Below are 23,597 nucleotides of genomic sequence, written 5' to 3' on the forward strand. Positions count from 1 at the left end.
CCAAATCCACTTCCTAGGGGGCCGCGCCGGGCGCGCGGCGCTCCCTCGCGCGACACGCCCCGCCGGACTCCTCCCTCTTTCCCTCCTCCCGGGAGGCGGGGAGCCTGCCCGCCGCCCCCCACCCGGAGAGGACCGGCTAACTTCTCCGGGTCGAAAGGCCCAAGTCCCTGGGGACCGGGCCGAGCGGCTGGGACTTGGAACCCATGTCCGAGTCCTCGGCCTTCTGCACGCCGCCACCTGACCCGCTCCCCGCGGGCCAAAGCCGGACCGAGCCCTCAGGTCTCCATACCTACCCCCCCCAACCCATCCCCCCCACCCCACTCTACCCCACCCCGCCGCTGCCGCCCCGCAGCCAGGAGGACGCTCCTCACCGCCCAGCTCCTGGGCTAGGAATGGAAAGCGCTGGCATTAATCTCATTGTTTGCTGCAGACAGCCTAGGGACTTGTGACTACGAGCCGGCCCTAGAGAGCCTCACCTGGCCTCCTCAGACCTGCTTTCCACCAAACGGTGCTCACCTGTTTGGAAACCTGGCAGGCATTCTCAGCCCACACACACACCCCCCACCCCCACCCCCAAGCTGGTTCTGCTACAAGTCTAATCAAACCCTAAACCGGGAGGTTCTGGACCCCCCACCCCCAACTGCCGCGCGGGCGGGGCAGGGGGGCGAGCTGGCAGATTCAGGGTTGACCTTGGAAACCTTCTGGCCCAAACTCACCTTCTGGCCCCAAATCTCCTTCTGCACGAAGGGAAACTGAGGCCCAGAGAAGGAAAGTCACTTGGCATGCGGCTGGGGGTGCCCCCAGATCCAGAGATGACTCCCAGGTCACATGGAATAAAGGTAGCCAAGGACCACCGAGTTCCCCTCTGCCCTTAAGCCTGTTGACAGAAACTCAGACCTCTCTAGGACCCCGTCTCCACGTAGCCACCTGAAAACTGGAAATGGGTGAGTCTTCCCACCTTCTAAGCTTCGTCAGATTCCATTAATGAATGTTTTTGAAGCTCCCAGGGCTCCTTAATGAAGGGAACTGTGCAGATTGGGAACTTGTCATTACCCTTGTTATTGTTACAATCTGCTGTAAGAGGTTAGGGTGAGAAGTGCCTCAGACACCTCGGGAGTGTGCTGGGAACTAGGCAGATAAAAGGGGCTGGAACTTATTATTTGGCTAGACTCTCAATTCCCATAAAATTACATAGGGTGAAGATATGAACCATCATTACAATTATCACCCTCATAGGGTTTGTTGAGACTTCCCCCTCCACTGTTGTTTGTAAACCTGGTTAATGTGGCTGGCTGTGAGGCGCTGTAGAAAGTAGCTAGCTGTTGGTTTGAAAGCTCACTATAGACTCTTCTACATTTTATTAACTCTTGGAGATCATCAGCATAAACAGACGGGATTGTGACCCATCTGTAAATGGGGCTTCCAGTTTCTGTGGGTTGGCAGAAACAAACTCCAGTACAAATGAATTTCGTGCCATTTTCGAGGGACTTTCAAATGGTCCAGGTTTTCCTTAAACTGATAATCATCAGGTCCTCAAGGCATTGCTAGAACTTAGCCCAGCAATTTTAACTTTCACTCGGTGATGCATTTGCTTAAAGATGTTCTTTCCCAAAGAGAATACGATCTGAGGTGGGACCAACGTTAATAATAAAATGAAACCCAACCACCTTAAATGAGAAAAAGATACTCCCAAACTCTGCAGCCCAGATCATAGAAAACTTCCTTCCACATCAAGTACAGGGTGAACTCATTCCTTGTCCCCCAATTTACTTTAGCTCTTCCTGTTTATGTATTATTAACCAAAACCTGAGCCTTTTCCACCAGAAACGGTAACCTCTGGCTAGAAACGAATCTGGACAAGTCTGAACTTTACCACGCGAGGCAGGAACCCCAAACCCTGCTCAGAGGCAGCTCCCACTTCAAAGCCTCCTTTCATTTAAATACAAACAGGGTGAACAACTGGCAATCTGCGAAACAAATACCATCTAGCTTCCCTTTTCTGATGGCCTGTAGCTCTCCTCCCCATCCCCCTCACTCCCATTCCAGTTTTTCTGCACTCCTTAGTGGAGATGCACCTACTCTGTAAGTTCTCTGAATACCAAAAAATGGACTGGGGGCTGCAGGTAGAGTGCAGGAATCAACAACTTCTCAGGATGATCAACTTTCATATTGCCTTTGGGGTTTGTTTTTTTAAATTGAGATAAAATACACTAACCAGGAATTGCCTGGTGGTCCAGTGATTAGGACTTTCGCTTTTACTCATGGAGCTGGGTTCCATCCCAGGTCAGGCAAATATGATCCTGCAAGTCACCTAGTGTGGCCAAAAAAAAAAGTGTACAATTTGGTGGCATTTAATTCATTCACCATGGTGTGTAGCCATCACCACTAACTAGTTCCAGAATATTTTCAGCATCTCAAAAGAAAACACATTAAGCAATTAAAGTCCATTCCCTTCTCCCCCGCTAACCCCTAGCAACCACTCATTTTCTTTCTGTCTCTATAGATTTGCCCATTCTGGACATTTTACATAAAAGAAATCATGTCATATGTGGCCTTTTGTGTCTAGCATCATGTTTGTTTTCTAAGATCCATCCATGTAGTGGCATGTGTCAGCATTTCCTTTTTGTGGATTTTTTATGGATACACCACTTTGGGTTAAACAGTACTTTAGAGTTTGCAGAGTGCTTCTAGGCACATGCTCATACTCATAGAAAATTTTAGTGATTTTGAAAATAGATCAGCAAACTGAGTCTCACTGAAGTTATGTGGCTTATCTACAGCCACAGAGCTCTTAAGTAGCTGAACCAAGACTGAAAAAAAATGTAAGGCCTTTGACTGAATCCCATATGTGTTCAGTTCAGTCGCTCAGTTGTGTCTGACTTTTTGCGAACCCATGACCATGCCATGAACAGGCATGCCAGGCTTCCCTGTCCATCATCAACTCCTGGATCATCATCAACTCCTGGCTCAAATGCATGTCCATCAAGTCAGTGATGCCATCCAACCATCTCATCCTCTGTCGTCCCCTTCTCCTCCTGCCTTCAATTTTTCCCAGCATCGGGATCTTTTCCAATGAGTCAGTTCTTCACATCAGGTGGCCAAAGTACTGGAGCTTCAGCATCAGTCCTTCCAATGAATATTCAGGACTGCTTTTCTTTAGGATTGACTGGTTTAATCTCCTCGCTGTCCAAGGGACTCAAGAGTCTTCTCCAACACTACAGTTCAAAAGCATCAATTCTTCGGTGCTCAGCTTTCTTTGTAGTCCAACTCTCACATCCATACATGATTACTGGAAAAACCACAGCTTTGGGTAGACAGACCTTTGTCGGCAAAGTAATGTCTCTGCTTTTTAACATGCTGTCTAGGTTGTTCATAGCTTTTCTTCCAAGGAGCAAGCATCTTTTAATTTCATGGCAGCAGTTACCATCCACAGTGATTTCAGAGCCCCAGAAAATAAAGTCTGCCACTGTTTCCACTATTTCCCCATCTATTTGCCGTGAAGTGATGGGACCAGATGCCATGATCTTAGTTTTTTTTAATGCTGAGTTTTAAGCCAGCTTTTTTAGTCATATGCGTGCATGCGTGCTAAGTTGCTTCAGTCATGTCTGACTCTTTGCTCCCCTCTGGACAGTAGCCCACCAGGTTCCTCTGTCCGTGGGATTGTCCAGGCAAGAGTACTGGAGTAGGTTGCCATTCCCTACTCCAGGGAACCTTCCCGACCCAGGGATTGAATCCGTATCTCTTATGTCTCCTGTGTTGGCAGGTGGGTTCTTTACCACGAGCGCCACCTGGGAAGCCCGAATCCCATATGAATGTCCCTATTTCAGATTAATAAATGTTCATTGAGCACCTACTACATGTCAGATGCTACCCAGCCTGAGAGGGAGGAGAGATAAACAAGCCAAAATGTATTTGGCTTGTATTGTGGTAGAGTTGGTTTTTCCAGGTGAGGCATTTCTCCTGAGGTGGCACTGAGGTCGCTCGCTGGCGGGCAGAAAGAACAAAGTATATACTCACTGCTGCTGGCTTCCAAGCCCAGAAACTACTCGAGCCCCGGTCACTCTCTCAGCTTTGGGATGAGATGGCCAAGAGATGGCCCACTGAGGAGCTGTTTTGGTTGCCAAATATGAGGATGAGGAGTAGGGCATCACTTCCTTCCTTAATACTTGATTGTCTTGCAGCCCTCCAGTCTCTCCCCTACCATACCCAGCCATCCCACAGCCATCACAGTGAGGCTTTCACATCACTTGAACAATGTCCCTCCCCTGCTTAACCTTGCACCTCTCCCCGCATCGTACCATATTACTTTCCAGATCAATTGCCAAGTCACTCGACAGCTCTGGATTTTTGCTGTTGGGCCAGAGTCTCCATTACCAGCTTTCTCACTGGCCCTTCCCTACCCTGTATCTAGTGCTTGGCCCCACAAGAATGCATCACCACTCTCCATCATGCCTGCATCCTCACCCTGCCCTTGCTGGGAATACTTTTTCATTCCCCTCCATTCCTTGGACAAGTCGTTTATACTTGTCCATCAAAATTCAGCTGAGAAAAAAATTCAGCTGAGGGGACTTCCCTGATGGTCCAGTGGCTAAGACTCCTCAGTCCCAATGCAGGGAGTCCAGGTTCAGTTCCTGGTCAGGGAACTAGATCCCACATGCGAAAACTTAAGAGTTCGCATGCCACAACTAAAGATCCCACATGCAGCAACTAAGACCCAGTGCAACCAAATAAATATTAAAAAATAAAAATAAAAACAGAACTCAGCTGAGATAGCACCTCTTCTTGGAAAACCTTCATGGATTTGCATCCCCCCACACAAAAGAGCTGATGGCTCCTGCTTCTGAGCATCCAGAGCCCTGTCTATACAAAATGACTACCACACTTGCGCCTTAGCAGAGGTCCTGATTTCTTTCAGGATTCTTTGACCCTATCCCCAGCAGCCTCCAAAAGGTCTTTTAGGCTTTTCATTTGAATGCCTCTTGCCTGATGGGCAGTTTTTCAGGGGGAAAAAAGACCTAGAATTGGATCTGAAATCTGATTTTTTGTTTTGGGGTGCACAGTGCAGCTTGCAGTATCTCAGTTCCCTAACCAGGGATTGAACCTGGGCCATGGCTGTAAGTGTCAGATCCTAACCACTGGACCACTAGGGATTCCCACTAGGGAATTCCCAGAAATCTCCTGTTGCTTAAATGTTAGTGATTACTTCAGAACTCTTAAAAGTTTACTGGACAAATTAAGCCTGTCTTCAGCCTAGATCTCACCAGGAAACTTTCCTCCCTTGCCCCTTTTCAAGCAAACGAGTGGACTTCCCAGGTGGCTCAGTGGTAAAGAATCTGCCTGCAGTGCAGGAGACACATGTTCAATCCCTGATCTGAGAAGACCCCCACGTGCTGTGGAGCAGCTGAGTCCGTTTGCTGCAACTAGAGAAGAGCCCCTTCAGCAGCAAAGACCTGGCACAGTTATAAATAAATAAATTAATTTTTTAAAAAAGAATGAAAACTTGAAGAAAAAAAGAAAGCAACCAACCAGGTGCTGTGTTCTGACTACTTCCTGTGTGCAAAAGTTGGTTCTGCAAAGGACCTGCTAAGTCACTTCAGTCGTGTCCGACTCTGTGTGACCCCATCCCTGAGATTCTCCAGGCAAGAACACTGGAGTGGGTTGCCATTTCCTTCTCCAATGCATAAAAGTAAAAAGTGAAAGTGAAGTCGCTCAGTCATGTCCGACCCTTCGCGACCCCATGGACTGCAGCCTTCCAGGCTCCTCCGTCCATGGGATTTTCCAGGCAAGAGTACTGGAGTGGGGTGCCATTGCCTTCTCCAGCAAAGGCCCTAGAAACTCCAAAGACCAGAGACCTTTGTGAAGCTGGCACCCTGCTTGGGGAGGTAGGATCCATATCCATGTGGAGAAAGACACTAGCAAAAAAAACACAAGACAATGCACAGCCCTTAGGACACTCATCCTAATTTGCTGTTTGTTCCATGGATGCCACTCTTCCTCTTGGTCCCTCTGCAGATTTACAGAAGTACCAGTAATAGAAGGATCAGCGACTTTGAAGAAGTTGATGGGTGTGCTCTGTTCCTGTCTCCTTATTCCTTACCTCCCTTCAGTATTCTTTCTCTAGTACCTGAAGTTTGCCTTAGTTTCTCTTCTCTCTGAGAGCTCATTTGTGTTTACAGATTTAATCAACAGCTCCAGGTACCTCGCCATACTTCCCTGTTTGTGCCAGTGTTGCCTACTGTTATCCTACTGTTACACACTCTCTCCATTAAAAACCCAAACTGAGTCTTCCTTTCCACTTAACCTCCATCAACCCTTGTCCAGGTTCCATTACATCTTGTCTGGACTGCAGAGCCAACGCCTAAGTGATCTTCAGCCTCTCCCTCCATCCATCCATCCAGGGACTATCACAAAGTCAACCTTCCTATAGTATGATTTCCAAGTGTCACACTCTTTGGTGAAAAAAGAATTCCATGGGAAGGCAGTCGCCTGCTAATAACACATTTGTTTAGTGCAGCAGAGTTTAGGTATTGCTTCCACATGTATTATCTGTGAAGCCTGAATTATTTTCCATAATGCATGGGTGAGGAAACCGGTTCTGAGTCTTAAATCAAGACCCTCTGAGTCCAAGTTCAATGACACAGTCACTTCTCACTATGCCCCAAGCCCGAAATATGCCCAGGAAAACTTCCAAGACAGTGCAAGGCTGATGTGCAAGTGAGTAGAGAAGATAGGTCTCCCTTTGGACCATGAAGGATGGGAAAGAAGAGTGGGAAAGAGGAGTGGGGATTTTGAGGCCTGTGATGACAACATTTTGACCAAGTACAGGCTCATCTGGATGACTGTCATGAAATACAGTGCCAGATAATGGTGGCACAATACCCTGGGAAAAGATAATGTAAGTTGAGTCAAAAGGTGCAAGTAGTGCTTTCAAAAGACTGAAATGAGGAAGTGAGGAGGCATAGATTGGACTGAAAAAAGGCAGGTTAGGCCCTGAAAGTCTTTTCAACCAAGTGATGAAGTCCCAACAATTCTCATCTGGGTATTCTATATGAAGAGCAGAAAATAAATATAAGACAGAAGAAAGGTAGGGTTCCCCAGTGAAGAAGGCAAGGCTAAAGGTTCAGGCAGCCTGAGAGCTAAATCCTGGCTCTGCTAGTGCCTGTCTGTGTGTCCCTAGATCAGTAACTTACCCTCTTCAAGTCTCCCTTTTCTCATGTATCATGCCTACTCTGTGAAGATTACAACAGGAAACTGTGCGTTTGGGATGCCTCCATGCAGTTGCCCATAACCATCTTTTGTTCCTTTGTAGAGCTGAGTACCAGAGAAGGCAATGGCACCCCACTCCAGTACTCTTGCCTGGAAAATCCCATGGATGGAGGAGCCTGGTAGGCTGTAGTTCATGGGGTCGCGAAGAGTCGGACACAACTGAGCGACTTCACTTTCACTTTTCACTTTCATGCATTGGAGAAGGAAATGGCAACCCACTCCAGCGTTCTTGCCTGGAGAATCCCAGGGACGGCGGAGCCTGGTGGGCTGCCGTCTATGGGGTCACACAGAGTCGGACACGATTGAAGTGACTTAGCAGCAGCAGCAGCAGAGCTGAGTACTCTTCCTTTGTGTGGATGTACCACAGTTTGTTAACTTATTCCCTAGTTGACATTTAGATTGTTTCCAGGTTTCGGTGATTATGAATAAAGCCAGTAAAACATTTGAGTACAAACACATACACACACCAAAACGTATGAAAAGCATTCCTCTTGGCCTGGAGCATGTCAAATTCCTTTTAGTGCCCTCAGCTCCAGGCATGGAGGATAAAATACAAATATATTGAAGTAATCAGAAAGCAGTTAGCATACAGCCTGGTATAAAGCATTTGTTTATTTGTCCATTCACTCATTCCTTCATTCAACCCATTTTTAGAAGATCAACACTCTTTTAGTCTTTGGGATTATATTTATGAATAAAACAACATCTCTCATGGAGCCTAAAAGTTGGGGCTCAGTCAACATGAGCTAATATTGTTGTTATTATGGTTATAATGTGTTTGCTCAGTCACTCAGTCATGTCTGACTCTTTGCGACCCTATGGACTACCGCCCAATAGGCTCCTCTGTCCATGGGATTTCCCAGGCAGGAATATTGGAGTAGGTTGCCATTTCCTTCTCCAGGGGATCTTCCTAACACAAGCATTGAACCTGTGTTTCCTGCATTGGCAGGTGGATTCTTTACCATTGAGTCACCTGGGAAGCCCAGTGGTTATTATAAATTCCATCTACTTCACAGTTTGCTCTGATCCAGCCCTATCAGCATTGAATGTTGTTTAGCATGACAGTAAATTGGACTAATAATTTTGTATTGGGATACATGAATTACCACTGTACTGGTCCATAATTAGCATTGAATTATAAATTATACAAGTTGTAGAGCAGAGAGGGATCTGAGTTACTTTCATACAGTACTCTCTCATTATAGGGAAGATGTTTCTTATTATCGCCATTTTCCTGATGAGACAACTGAGGCCCAGAGAGTAACATGGACATTTTTAGGCAATAATCACATATTCACTGGTATTGATATCTTCTCATACTTTATTACTGGGGCAAAAGTTTCATAAAGTTTGTAGCTTCTGTATAAATTCCAACTAATGTCTCATGCTTGTAGAAGAACAAAACCAGGGGTTGTATGGGAAAGAGATCTTTGGTCTCTGGTCTTGGCGTTCTGTACACCTAAGCTCTTATTTATAGTCTAATTTATAAAGAGGGTTTCTAATTATTGGGGGAAATGTGGGTACATTTTTCAGTGGGTACATTTCCATGTGATGGCAAAATTGTTGCCATAGATACTCATTAGTCTAGCTTGTTGACCATGATTTGACCTACAGCTTTAGATATAAAATGTGTATTTCAATATAATTGGGAGAGTTCCTTCTCTAATTTACCCACTGGACATAAATGCTTAATACATGGAAAGAAAATTATTTCTTCATATCACTTTGATTAAATAAAAATACTAATAGCTCAGTGTTTGGTATTTAGATTGTGAAAGCATTCTGGAACATTTGTTTTTCAAAATTGTTTCTGTAACTTCCACATCTCTCCTAGCTGATGAGAAAATTGCACAAAAAGGTCGCATGGAGGCAGGAAACCAGCAGAGGCTTCTAGTCTGAGCAGAGACTTCTAGAATGTGAGATCTGGAAGGGACCTTGGCATTTGTTTAGTAAATCCACCTCAAACTTGACCTTCCCTTTTTGGTTTGAAATTTCAAGCCAGCAAAAGACTGTCAGAGGCAAAAACATAGGTTCTGACTAGAACAGTGGTCATAGTAATGATGTTTGTCCAAGCTGCGTGCTTCTACTCAGGATTCACCTGAGAACACAGGTTCCTAGGTATAGGGAACACTGTGGCTCAGCGTGGCGAAGGACACCCAGGGACATGTGATCCTGCCTAGTGCACTTTAAATTCATTGTCCACCTTGTTTGGAAAAATAGACAAGGCATCTAGTGCTGAAGGGCACTCTCCCCAACACTGGCCCTGAACATTCTAAAACCAGTTCCTTCTCTGTGAGGATCAGGACACTGAGCGACAAAACCAAGGCCCCATTAGAAAGCTGCAGAATGTTTTAAAGGGACAGAAGGAAGTTCTTAATGAAGTGTCAGTTTAGCCCAACAGGTTTTTGGACTTGCACTTCAAACCTGAGAAGTTTGAATGAATGCCTTTTCTTTTCTTTTTTTTTTTGTCTCCTCCTCTTCTTTTTCCCTAGCATCATCATCCCTGCTTTTATGTGAAGAGACAATGTGCATTTTTAAGAAGACCCAGCAGGGAGCAGGCATTTTTATTCCAAAGAGATACCACAGATAAAAAGAGCTGAAGAGAGTCAGGGTCAGACATAGTTTGACATTTGTCATTTTCTAACCAGTGATGGGTAAAGTCTACAGAACGGCTGCTGTTGCTGCTGCTCTAACAATAACACATTCAAATGAGCAAGGAAACCATTAAACCTGGACAGACATTCCGAGCCCCTCGCTGAATCCAGGCTGCACAGGCAGCACAGGGGGGTTGGCCTTTCCCATGTCCCTCTCTGCTGACATCGTCCCTTACCCAGACTGACTTTCCAGAATTCAAACGGCCAGACCGTTTTCTTAATTCTCCAAGTACACAGCATGCATGCGGCTTGGTGAGTGGGGGTCGGGGGAGGATGCACAGGAACTGGTAGAAATGATAAAGAGGCTCTTCCCTGCTCTTCCACTTCCTCTGCCTCCAAGAGAACCTTTCCTTTCTGCCCTTGACTCTTCAGGGTCAAGGTAAGGAGGCAGCTACACAATGTAGCAAGATAAATTTATTTTCATGTCAAATCTCCAATTTAAATGCTCTCATGTGGGACTTCCCTGGTGATCCAGTGGTTAAGAATTTGCCTGCCAATGCAGGGGACATGGGTTCACTCCCTGGTCCTAGAAGATCCCACATGCCGCAGACCAACTAAGCCCACACACCACAACTACCGAGCCTGTGCCCTATAGCCCGGGAACCGCAACTACTGAAGGCCGTGTGTCCAGAGCTGGTGCTCCGCAATAAGAGAGGCCACCATAATGAGAAGCCTGAGCACCACAACTAGAGAGTAGCCCCGGCTTGCCTCAACTAGAGAAAAGCCCGCACGCAGTAATGTAAACCCAGCACAGTCAAAGATAAGTAAATAAAGAATTTACTTAAAAATAAATGCTCTCATGTCTCTGACTCCTAACTTTACTTCCTTTGAAGTACAGATCCATTGTCTACTTTTAATACATATGTACAAATGATATGGTTTTTAAAATTTGCTGGTGGTAGGCAATATTTGGGACTTCCCCGTCCCAGTGGCTCAGCAGTAAAAAATCCACCTGCAATGCAGGAGATGCAGGAAACGTGGGTTCGATCCCTGGGTCAGGAAGATCCCCTGGAGGAGGGTATGGCAACCCCCTCCAAGAGGATTCTTGCCTGGAGAATCTCATGCCACAGGAGCCTGGTGGGCTGCAGTCCATAGGGTCCCAAAGAGTCGGACACAACTGAAGCGGGTGAGCAGGCATCACAGGCAGTATTTATGAAAAAAGGATTTCAAGAAAACCTTCTGGGAGTGCCAGAATGTTCTATATCTTGATCCATGTGCTGATTACATGCATGTATACACATGTAAAAATTCATCAGGCTATATAGACATTGCAGATGTATGTACTTTATGTACGTTATACAAGAGGGGAATACAAGCCACAACTATAATTTTTTTCAGTGGATGGGTTGAGGTGTGTGTGTTTGTATACATAAAATTTGGAAACTTCTCCGTATTTTACAGTAAATATGTGTGACTTTTACAGTCTCAAAAATATTAAACATATTTTAGGATGGTCACATCCTCTGAGCTGAATACTGTTAGATGTTGCACTTTTAAGGTCTAATACTCATTTGGCTCCTTTGTTTTCTTTCAGGCTGGTGGAAGAGGTTACTGTCCTACCTTAGCTAACGGCTACTCTTTATTGAACTCTTCTCATCTCTACAGCCTCCATAAAAATATAATTTACCACCTGTTGAGCACCTGCTATGTGTTATTTAGACTTTGTGGCAACTCCGTGAGGTAGGTTCTGAATCTTCATTTTACAGATAAGTAAACTAACGCTCAGGGAGATTAAATCACTTGCCCGAGGGCACCCAGATGGCCTGTGGCAGAGCTGAGAACTATGCCTGATTCTGATAGTAAAGCCCTGCCCCTGACTGCTAGGCTATCCTTACAACACTATTTACATAGCAGTGAGACCCTGTGCGGTGCTGGGGGCAGCCAGCAGTCAGACATGGCCTAGACTTATGAGCTAAGATGCTGACATGCTTTTTTTTCCCCCTTCCTTTTTTGTTTCAACTGACTTGGAATTCACATAACATAAAATTAACCATTTATTAAACTGTGGTGGGTCTTTGTTGCTGCGTGTGGACTTTCTCTAGTTGCGGCAAGCGGGGGCTACTCTTCGTTGTGGTGCGTGGACTTCTCATTGTGGTGGTTTCTCTTACTGCAGACCACAGGCTCTAGGTGCGTGGGCTTCAGTAGCTGCAGTGAGGGGGTCAGTAGTTGACGCTTGCAGTCTTTAGAGCTCGGGCTCAGACGTTGTAGCACATGGGCTTAGTTGCATGTGGGATCTTCCCAGACCAGGGATCAAATCAGTGGACCTTGATTGCAAGTCAGATTCTTAACCACTGGACCACCAGGGGAGCCCCAAATTAATCATTTTAAAGTGAAGAGCTGAGTGACATTTGGTGCATTCAGAATGTTGTACAAGGATCACCTCTAGTTAGGTCCAATCCTTTTCATCACCCCACAAAGAAACTCTTTATCCATTAAGTAATAACTCCTCATCTCTCCCTCCTACTAGGCCCTAATAACCTCTCATCTATTCCCTCTCTCTATTAATTTTCCTATTCTTGGCATTTCATATAAGTTGTTGTTCAGTCCCTAAATCACATCTGACTCTTTGTGACCCCCATGGTTCATATAAGTGGGATCATATAATATTGGTTCTTTTATCTGGCTCATTTCGTTTAGCATAATTTTTTTGAGGTTTATGCATACTGTAGCATGTGTCAGTACTTCATTCCATTTAATGGCTGAATAATATTCCATCATATGAATATGCACATTTTATTTATCTGTTTATCAGTTGATGAACATTTGGCTTTCCATTTTTTGCATGCCCAGGAATTTATTCTAAACAAATAAGCAGGGAGATGCATAAAGAGATTTTTATAAGGGTATTTATTGTGCATATATACTGCAATTTGTTAATCCATTCATCCTCTGCTATGAACATGCACACACATGTATTTGAGTACCGATTTCCAATTCTTTGGGGTATTGACATACTTTCTTTATCATGGATTGTATCCAGCTATTATAAGAGAAGTTTCTAGCCTGCTGCCCTCTGTGGCACAGTAGTTGAGGAGTCTGTATTTGGCAGATCTTGGAGAATGCCATAGTAAGAAGCCATTGGACTGTGAATCTGGACATCTCTGATGAGTCCTAACTTTGCTACTTCCCACTTTCTTTTTTTATGTCAGTTTTGCCCCATTTAAAAAAAAAATTTATTTATTCGTTTGGCTGTTCAGGGTCTTAGTTGTAGTACATGGGCTCTTTGGTCTTCACTGTGGCATATAGGATCTTTAGTTGTGGCATGTGGGGTCTAGCCCCCTTATCAGGGATCACACCTGTGCCCCTGCATTGGGAATGCAGAGTCTTAGCCACTGGATCACCAGGGAAATCCACTGCCCAGTTTTTTTACTTCAATTTTCTCATCTCTGATATGTGAGCTCTGGAATTCCTTCTGGTTCTGATGCTTGATTTTTGCTCTAAACAAGATTCTAGCCCTCAAGAAATTTACAATTTAACTGGGCAAACAAGGCCACGGCATATGTGAAACACCAAGAATTAGTCTTCCTGGTGTTGGGAGAAAGGAGTTTTTATTTCCATCTGCCTTCTCCACTCAACATGAAGAAGCCCTTTTTGATGATTTTCAATTATTAATATTTTTTTTATTGCAACAGTTGCTGCTGCTGCCAGAAATTTAGACATCTTGGGCGCTGCTAAGTTGGGATATTACCCAGAGGGACCAAGGGCAGCAGTGAAAACAGAAATGTTACAAAGGTTGAAGTGCTGGGCTGTCAGCATGCCCCATTCTGGCTGCACAAAGCTAGCCCCTTCCTAGGAAAGAGGAGCAGCTGGCCACAGCCCTCCCCTTCCCTAGCTCCACCCCAGACCCCTGAGGAAACACGGCTCTCCCACCTGCCCGGCAGCCTCTCCGCCCATTCCCCCATTTCGCAAGAAGCACAGCTACAGACTGCCCTGGACCTGGCCGTTCCTCGCCCTCTCCCTTTCAACTCTCTTCTAAATGTTACTTGACAATTGGATAAAAATCACACTTGGAAGAATGCACTGGACAATGTGCAGCAGGCACCCATTAAGACACTGCTTTGGTATATACCAAAATATACTCATTTTCACAGATTTAAATACGTCTCAACTCTCTCCAAAGGACTGCATGACAGATGGTTTCAAAGCGAGTCACGTCTACAAACAGCAGACAGAAATATTATTTAGCAGATTTTCTAAAAGTTCTTCTGAGCCTTCCAGAACCCGTCTTTCCCCATGGGCTCTTTTATTTCTAATTCGTGGAGGCCCAAAGGAAAAAAAAAATCTCTCTTACTTCCTAGCAACCTCCGTACGTGTATTTCCTGGGCTTGTACAATATAAGAACTGAAAGAAGTTCTAGCTCCATGGAGCTGGCTCTTGTGTTATTTTGAAAATACTACCCTGGCCTGAAATATATGAATTACTGGCCCGTCACAACCACTGAACCAAAGGCCAGGGTTGGGGCAGAGGAGGGATTGTGTGAGTAAGAGAAGAATGAACTGATAGAGGAATTGTCAGGAGAGTTATGAATCATATACGCAGCCATTTAGTAAGTTATGCTTTGATGAAAGAGATCAAAATAGGGACCATGTCCTGGACAACTTCTCTGTTTTTCAAGTATTGAAAAAAGTTAAGCATGTATTATGAAGAGGGAATAAGCCACAGCCCTGGCCTGGCCTCTGGGAGCATCCACTTTTGGTGAGGACTGAGCTATTAACTCACAAAGCAGGCCATGTATTAGATCCAGATAGCCTGTGGTCCTCATGGTCAGAGGAGGGGTCAAATGGCTGGACCTTCCGGGGCTGGATTTAGTTATCCACACCAGCGAGACCCCTAACAGGATGGGAAAATGGTGGAAGGCTTGTCAGATCATCAGAATATCTTGAACAAAGCGCTAGAGGATGTGGAGGCTTTGGGGATGAGCAGAGGGAGGGCTGTGAGGGACATTTCAGCTTGCGGGAAGAGTGGATACAGGTGGAGAGAAGCAAGTGAGCTGAGCCCATGGTGTTGGCAGTCAGGAGCCCAGACTGGCTGGGTGGGAAGGATGCTCTGTAATGTCAGTGTGACCCATCAGGTTGTGTTCTGTCACTGTACCAAGGAAGACTGCCTTCTTTTTCTTACTGTTAGCTTAACCCTGAGAAACAACCATATTTACACCATCGCTAATGTGTATTGACAAGGAGAAGGAGAAAAAGCCTGAGCAAAGCGACAAGAGAGATCTCTCCCGCTTTCTGGTTAACAGCACAATTGTGGGTTGTTGGAGCAAAGCCATCCTACAAGGAGTTGGTGCATTTTCATCTCTTACAGTGAAATTTTCCTGTTTATTCCTCCCACTCATGTTCTAGAATTTTATTTATAACACTTTTTGGCCTGCTCTTTAAAGTGTGCTTGCGTGCCTGCCTGTGTGTGTGAGAGACTGGTTGGGAAACTAAAGTACTCTATTGGGCTTTGCGCTTCTGGAAAGCAGGCCCCACATACATTCCAAGTATTATAATTATGATCCATTAGGCATAAAGAGAAGCAATATAGATGGTGCCCCTCTGTTATGGCTACACCATCCTCCAGCACCGCCTCCTGGGCTCGTATCCATCCATTCCGTCCCAGGAAGGCTGCCTGTCCACCAGGGCCTGCTGCCAGGCATGTCTGGGACTGGACCACCCTGACAGGTGACAACAGGTGTCCAGAGAGAGGCCACCAGCACAGCTGGGCACTTGGCACAGAGGTGAACTGGCCTGACACGAAGGAAGTGCTTCCCAGACCCAACAGGGAGGAGGGGGTCCCCGTGCCCTGGTCTGTGGCTAGTGGCAGGGGCTGCAGGGGGCAGAGGCCTGGAGGAAGGGTGGGCCTGGCCCACACGGAGGCCACAGGGAGCCTGGTGGCTTTCCTGGCTTCCTTTTCAGCCCCAACCCAAGCATGGACAGTCAATCACTTGCCTTTCAGTGGGGTGAGACTCAGAGATGGGCCATCCCTCTGGCTGCAGTTCAGGGCTAGGGGCACTTCCTTGGACCCGAAGGGAGGCAGAGAGCCGCTTAGCACTTAGCCTGGGGCTGGATGGATGCACCTGAGTTTTTTCCTCTGTTGTCTCATTATCGGGGTTAACTCATTCATTGCTAGGAAGCAACATGATGTAGAGGTAAGAATCCTATTGATATTTTTGGAATTAGGTAAACTTGTGTTTGAATCCTTACTCTGCCATTTTGTTCATACATGATCTCAGGAAAGATATTTAATCTTTTGGGCTTCAGTTTCCTCATCTGAAAAATGGGAATAAAAATGAGGCATTCCTCAAAGAAGGGTTGTGAAGCTTGAAAGTATCTTGAACATAATATACAGATGACAAATATTAGTTCCCTTCATTTTTTACATCAGTGTGCCATATTGAATTTTTTTTAAATCCATTTCAAAAAAACATGAAAGATCTATGTCAATTTCTGTTGATCTAAATATTACTTTAATAAATGTAACACTGCCTAGAGTTTTAACCAGCACTTTGCTACAGGGAAATGTGGCTGGGATGACTTATTTTATAGGAGAATCTCATCTGTATACTCAGCATGTTTTATTCCTGTGGTTTTTTTTTTCCTGTGTCCTCTTCAGATTTATTTTTCACCACTCTGCATAAGAACTCCAGGTTGGACCCAGGCTTTCTTGTTTTTGCAGATTAATATTTCTGAACAAGTGAAATACTGATAGTACTGCTTTCATTAAACTTAATAATAATCCTTTCTGTTGTATTAAATGAAATATCATATGTAAAGTGGCATAGGGTAGGTATTCAATAATTAGCAGCTGCTATTAGTATTATAAAGCAGGAGCCAGTAGGGGAAGATACTCCAGAGAAAAGCTTTGTCATTCCTCTCATCGATGGAATGCCTAGATCCACATGGATATACAAGACACCAAAGGCCTATTCAGCCATCTCACCAAGATATTGCAATACTCCCATCTGAAGTCAATGAAGTCCCCAGCGTTGTCAACTTGATCATTGAGCCTGAGACCAGAGAGAAAGTGGAGGCCGACCAGCCTTGAGGTTTATTTAATTGCTCCAAACAAAAGGTTAATGAGGAAGTGGAGAGGCCCTTCCTGGGGGGACACAAAGGCAGAGCCCTTCCCTCAAGGAACTTAGAATCTCTGCTTGGCTCACTCTCCTCCCTATTATACCCATTTGTATGTTGTTTTTTAAGTGTCCTTAAGTCTCTTCTCAAGAGAGTCGCTAATGGGCCTGTAAATCCATCCGAGACAAGGGCCCTGGCTTTTACTTCTTTCGTTTCCTTCTGACGGCGACTAGAACTGTAGTCGCCTCTAGGGCAGAGGCTCAATAGAAGTTACTGACTGTCTGACTTTGGGGACTTGATCAACACGCTAGTTAGAAGCCCCAGCTAAAGTAGTGTTAAGTGGCATTCACTGGTGACCCTGGCTGGCTCAGACAAGGCAAAAGGAACCACGAAGTGCAAGCGTGCCAAGGGTAGTTTGGTTCAGAAAGCCAGCCTGTGAGCAGATGGGGGGGAGGGTGGCTCAGCGTGATGGCTCAGTCATCTCCTTCAGTAGATTGGATTTGCTTACTTCTCCAACATGAGCCCAGATTACCTTCTGTGGAATTGAGTCTTTGACAGCAAACTGCCTATTTTTTAAAATTAAATTTTATTTATTTATTTTTGACATTTGGCCACACCATGTGGCATGCAGGATCTTGGTTCCCCAATCAAGGATCGAAACTGCACCTCTTTGAAGTGGAAGCACCAAGTCTTAAAACTGGTGGACCACTTCCATTTGGAAGTCTCCAAATTGCCTGTTAAAAGTCTGTATACCTAAGGCTGATTCATGTTGATGTATGATGGAAACAATCAAAATATTGTAATTATCCTCTAATTAAAAAGAAAATTAAAAATATTTAAAAAGTAATAAAGTGAAAGGGGGTGGGGAAGGGGAAGGAGGGGTGGGGGTGGGGGTAGGGAGACTGGGATGTCTATATTGAAAAGCCTGACTTTTTAAGGTATGTTTAATACTGTAAACTTCAGATATTTTCTGGCTGCTACTGCTTCCACCACAGTAAAGGGATTTGTGTGATATTTGCTTCTGTTGGCTAAGGAGTCATTGATCATACTAGCCAGAGCAGGACATTCTGGTTGATAATGGAAATTCAGGGGAGCCTTTTTATTGTGGGTGGGGAAGGGTAGGTGTGGAGGAGTGCATACCTGGAGTCAGGAAGGATTCCTAGTGAAACCACAAGAAATTTTGTAACTTAGGAACTGTCATGTCTCCTTTTAGGATCAATTTCCTTATTTCCTTCCCACATAGAATCATAAGGATGGAAAGGCATCTATCTAAACAACTGCCTATCACTATAGCCAATGCCCAGCCAAATCTGAGAGTCAAGGAACAATGTTCTTAAGGCCTCTTGGGGGAAGAGAACAGATTTAGTCCATGTGGTTTCTGAATGAGAAACTGGGAACAAAGGGTGGAAGTTACGAGGATGCAGATTTCAATGCTATATAAGGAAGAGATTTCTAACCCACTAGAGCTGTTAAAATCTAAATGGGTTGCCTGCTAAGGTAATGAGTTCTCCATGTGGGTAAGTGTTTAAGTTTCTGATTTAGTCCTCCTAACCACATATCCTGCTTCTCTGCCCAAATTTGCAAAACCAAAGCCCTAACTGCCCATGATTCAAAGTGACTAAAGATGAGATCCTGGCATGCTGACTTCGGTGGCTGTTGAGTCCAGGGCCAATGCCAGTGCCAGCTGGTACGATGAGGATTTCTTCCCTTAGAAATGTAAATAGGGTTCCCCAAGTCTGTCTCCTGTAGGGGGCATGGCTCCAGACCAAGTATTAATACTTCCTGGAGTGAGTTGAGATGCTCCTGCTTTGACCCTCAGGGAGTTGGCCCTCCAGGTGTTGGACCTTCCTTCTGTTATTGGGCTTTCTGGGTGCCAGACAGGCCCTCTGGCTCTAGCATCCCACCTGTTCAGTTGCTCTCCAAGGCAAGTCCATTCTTCTGTCCCAATGAAGAGCTACCACCAAGCAAGCTTGGCAAGTAAATACAAGATGTTTACAAACTCCAAACCATTTTTCACCAGTTTGCCAATGCCTTAAAGTTACTCTAAGAGTAAAAGATGTGAAATTAGCATTCTTGACCTTTGATCCTACACAAATCATCATTCTCTGAAAGAGTGGTTTTTCACAGGCAGAATTCAGCCATTCAGGCCTGATAGACTCAACCTGGAGATGTGCACTCGGAGAGGCAGATTTAGAGCCTGTATGTTGAGTTCCATCTAAGTTTTAAGTGTATTCAGCCCTTACATGAATATTCAGTTTAAAGAAAGCATTCAAGACTCTTGAGTACTACTTTCAATCATGATACTTTATGGGGGGAAAGGGGGTGTGGGTATTAATTTATAGTTTACAAAGCATTTCATTTCCTGGACTTAATCAAATGAGCAAAGCCTCAGCCTACCACAGGAACATGTGTACTCACTGAATGTTAAGATCTCAGATGAAAACTCGGATGTCAGAGCTCCACTGGGGTGAAGGTAGATTAGGGTCACCCACCCGCAGTTACAGATGAGGAAACTGAGACTTACAGACATTCAGTGGGTTATTCTCTGGCCTCATCTGCCAGTCAGTTCCTTTCAGTCGTGTCCGACTCTGCGACCCCATGGACTGCAGCACGCCAGGCTTCCCTGTCCATCGCCAATTCCCGGAGCTTGCTCAAACTCATGTCCATCAAGTCGGTGGTGCCATCCAACCGTCTCAATCTTGAGCTAAATAGGGCAAGCAGAAGCCATGAAAATGTACTGACCCCGTGCTGTTCTGGGGAAGGCAAATCTGCAGGCAAGTGGTGCTTTGTTAGCATCCTTTATGCTGTTCCACACCATACCTTGCATCTAAGCCACAGAGTCGTGGCAGTCTAGCAGGTCTGGGGACGGAAACATCTTTTGCTCCCTTCAAATCTTACACTAGAGGTAAAGGAAGAACTTTTCATTATTTTAGTAACTCAACAACCCAGGCATTTCTTTGCCGAGTTTCTTTGCTGTTTTTGTTAGATTTGAGAAAAACTTCATTATCAGGTTCTCTTTGGTTTTCAAAAGTTTTTAAAGGCTTTTTTTTTTTTTAAGTTTTTTTCTCTTTTTTTCCATCTTTCTTAAGAGGGACAAGTGGAAAGCTTGTTGGTAATGTTGGAAAGTTGGTAATGTCCCAACTTCTCTCTCATTTAAATGCACCTGTTACCTAGGCCCCTTGATTATTTGTGTTTTTTTATATTTTCAATTTAAAAAATTTTATTTTACTTTTTTTAAGGCTCCTTGATTGTTGGCTTTGTCTGTTGCTGGCTTGGAGCCCACTTCAATGCATTGTCATAAGTGGCTGTAGAGACCCTGTGGGCCCTCCCAGCCACCATCACCTCCCTTATGGCCCTTGAAAACATCAAGAGCTTCCTTTCCATGAGTTCTTGTGAAAGAAGCAAGGCAGAGCTTATCACCAGCTTGGGCTGACCATGTTCCAGGGCTGAGCCCTTTGAAGGAGAGCTAGGAGGGTGGACACGACCACCTCTGCCCTGTGCGCTCATGGGCAAGGAGAGGGGACAGGCATGGGAGGACTGTCTTGGGGCATAGCTGAAAACTGAGTCAAACAGAAGACTCAGTGGGGAATCTGCTGAGGAAATTCTTGCCCACGTGGGTGGCAGAGAGGATGTTGCAGAGGGAGCCCTTATCATTTGTTGAGGGCCTGCTAGGTGTTACTTATTCATTTCTAGGTGCTTTCTTATGTTATCTCATGTAATCTTCCTAACAAGCTTGTGAGATGAATGTTAATATCCCCTTTTGTGTGGATGAAGAAACCCAAGCCCGGATGGCTGCCACACCTGCCCGAGACCACACAGCTGCTCCTCCGGGTACTCCTGTGTGGCTAGCTTCAGCGCTTCTGTTTTCTGAGCTTCTCTGCAGCCTGCCAGCTGCCCCAACACTACTTGACAGGGAAGGAGAGAGGGGCGCTGGCAGGAGAGACTTTTCTCCCCTGGGTTTCTGCATTTTCCAGGCAAAACCCCGAACTGGGGAGGAACTGGGGAGGCTCTGCTCCTCTGACTGGTGCCTGTCAGCCTATTCCTGAGCCGACTCCCCAGGTACCCCGAGAAGGAAACACACAGTCTGTAGTGTGCCGGCTTCCCCTTCCCCTCCCCCTCTCTACAAACTGGAGCTCTTATCCTAGAATTCAACCCTCCCCGGAAGCAGGAATCTATGTGCTAATGTGTTAATCCTCCTATTCAGAAGGTCGCTCCTTCCCTACTGTGGGGACCAGCAGCAGTCTATAACCTGCCCCATACAGTATTTCTGTCCTGGGGTGAGCCTTGTTCCAGCCTAATTATAGCACAAAGGGGAGTTTAGACCCACTCATGCAGTTGTTTAAATTTACTGGGAGCAAATGGGGCTAGGGGATTTGGAAGGTAGCGATGGGGTCCCGACTTCCAAGTTACTAGAGGCCGCATGATGGCCAGGGCTCGTGGAGAAACTCTGAGGGCATAGAGAGAGAGAGCGGTGAATGTGTGCCTTAGGTTCAGGGACTCCCCCCTAAGAGGCAGGAGTTGTGTGGGCAAATCACCCTCCCCGAGGCCAGGACTGGCCTTCTGGAGGAATGTGGCCCTCCCTCTGGTGTGCCAGGGAAGTCTTGGAAAAGATGGCCTCCATCGTGGGAACCTTTCTTTCCTATGTGGGAAAGAACTGGGCTCAGGTTTCAAGCAGGCCATTCTGAGAAGGCCTGGAGAGAAGGGGATGGTGGGAACAGGCGACCAAGGCTTTATTTCATGATGGCAATGGCGGCAGGCCTGGAGGAGATGTGACGGTGGCCTTGCTATCTGATTGGGGCTACCCAAAGGACAGAGGCCAGGTGTAGTTACGGGCACTTGCTCCTACTTTGCCGAGCAAATGAAAATAGAGGAGATCTGGGAGAAGACAAGTGCCTCACATTCAGTTTTTCTCCTGCTTCTCCTCAGCAGCTGTGTTATGGCAGTACCAGGAGGAGGAGGAGGAGGAGGAGGCCCGTCACTGGACTTGGGAAGCTGCTGTAAAGACTGATGATTGAGAGGAAGGAGTGCTGGACTGGAATCAAGAGTCAGGGGTCCAATCTCTTTCAGTCTCTGTCCTGTGTCTTTTATCTACACTCTAAGCAGGTTGGACTAGCTCATTGCTGGGGACCTTGAAGCTCCAATATTCCAGTGTTTACCTGGATAGGACAGAATATGAGCCTGGAACACACGGAAGACCTTTCCACCTGGAGAGTCAAAACTAGGACATCATTATGGTTGCTGCTGCCACAGGCAACAGCCGTGGCCCCTCTGCTCACCCCTCCGGAAGTACTTGTGTGAGGCTACCAGTCATGGCTGCCCCCAAGGGTCCCTAGGTTCCACTGAAGAGCCCACCTTCTGACTGCCAAAAGGGCCAAGGTGCTAATGAGCAAGCTGGGCAAAGTGGGAAAAATATGTACCAAAATGTATCAGTGGTTGTAACAATGCTGAGATTAGGGATAAGAAGTTTTTCCCTTTTCCTTATTGTCTAAATTTTCAGGAAAGCGTTTATATTAATTGTTCTAAAAATTGCTTTGTTACGGAAATTCCCTGGTGTCCAGTGGTTAGGACTCAGTGCTTTCACTGCCTGGGCCCGGGTTAAACCCCTGTGGGAACTAAGATCCCACCAGCTGTGTGGCACAGCCAAAATAAATAAATAAATAAATAAATAAAATTGCTTTGTTAAAAGTAAGTTTGCCAGAAGCAAACTGATCTTGATCTACAAGTGGCAAGGTGATTGGGGCCTTCACTGGACTGAGATTTACTTTGGAATTGTACTGTCCAATATGCTACCCACTAGTTAAGCATAGTTATTTAGAAATAAAATTAATTGGAATTAAAACAAATTTAAAATTCAGTTTAGTTGCACCAGCCATGTTTCAAGTGCCTAGCAGCCACTTGTGCCCGTGACTGCCATTTTGGACAAATATAGAATATTTCCATCATTTCAAAAAGTTCTACTGGATAGTGCTGGTTTGGAACATCTATGAAAATACGGTTGAAAGTCAAAGTCATATCAAATGTGTGCTAATGGTACCCGGCCCTACTAAAGAGACTAAATGTCTTGAAAGCATCTACTTGGAATCCTTTGCTTATGGTAACCTGATTGTTTCACTTTACTTCCTTATATTCATTCAAAAAGGGGAACCTAACCTCTTTGGGGAACACTTTCTTACTGTTACTACTTGGTCAAAAGTCATAAAACCCTATTTCCTGAAAGCATGATCTTACCACTTTTAAGGTAGTAACTGACCATGACTCATGGAAAGATCCAGCTTCCCCCATCATTCAATAAGACAACTGGTCCATCTGAGAGGTTTTTTAGGACAGATGAGGTCTCCCATCCCAGATCTTGAAATGTCTGATAAGATTTTAAAAGCTAGTTATTGCCCTCACAGCTTACAGAAAACTAGGCCTTAGGGAGTTCCCCTGTGGCCTAATGGTTAGGATTCCAGGCTTTCATTGCTGTGGCCCAGGTTCAATCCCTGGTCTGAGAACTCAGTTCCCGTGGGCCAAGGGGCACAGTGACATTTGACTATTACCTTAACACTTCAAGAAAATAAAAATATTGTCCTTATAAGGAGATGGGGAGGCCCCAGAAATGCTCCTCTTTTCCCTCTGACTCCTC

The 23,597-nt window shown here is 45.4% G+C and overlaps 1 long non-coding RNA gene across 3 annotated transcripts; it reads left to right on the top strand.

The window, feature by feature from the left end:
* Nucleotides 1-66: 66 nt before the first annotated feature.
* On the top strand, nucleotides 67-23,597 carry LOC122689531. 3 transcript variants are annotated; one of them, XR_006339843.1, is made up of 4 exons: nucleotides 67-279; nucleotides 748-944; nucleotides 11,455-11,600; nucleotides 21,899-23,597. It is a non-coding gene; the product is annotated as an uncharacterized LOC122689531 (long non-coding RNA). The 3 variants fall into 3 exon arrangements; XR_006339841.1 differs by having other exon boundaries at nucleotides 67-944; XR_006339842.1 differs by having other exon boundaries at nucleotides 67-944; nucleotides 21,902-23,597.

The sequence above is a fragment of the Cervus elaphus genome, chromosome X, assembly GCF_910594005.1.
Source record: "Cervus elaphus chromosome X, mCerEla1.1, whole genome shotgun sequence".
In the NCBI taxonomy this organism is placed as follows: Eukaryota; Metazoa; Chordata; class Mammalia; order Artiodactyla; family Cervidae; genus Cervus; species Cervus elaphus.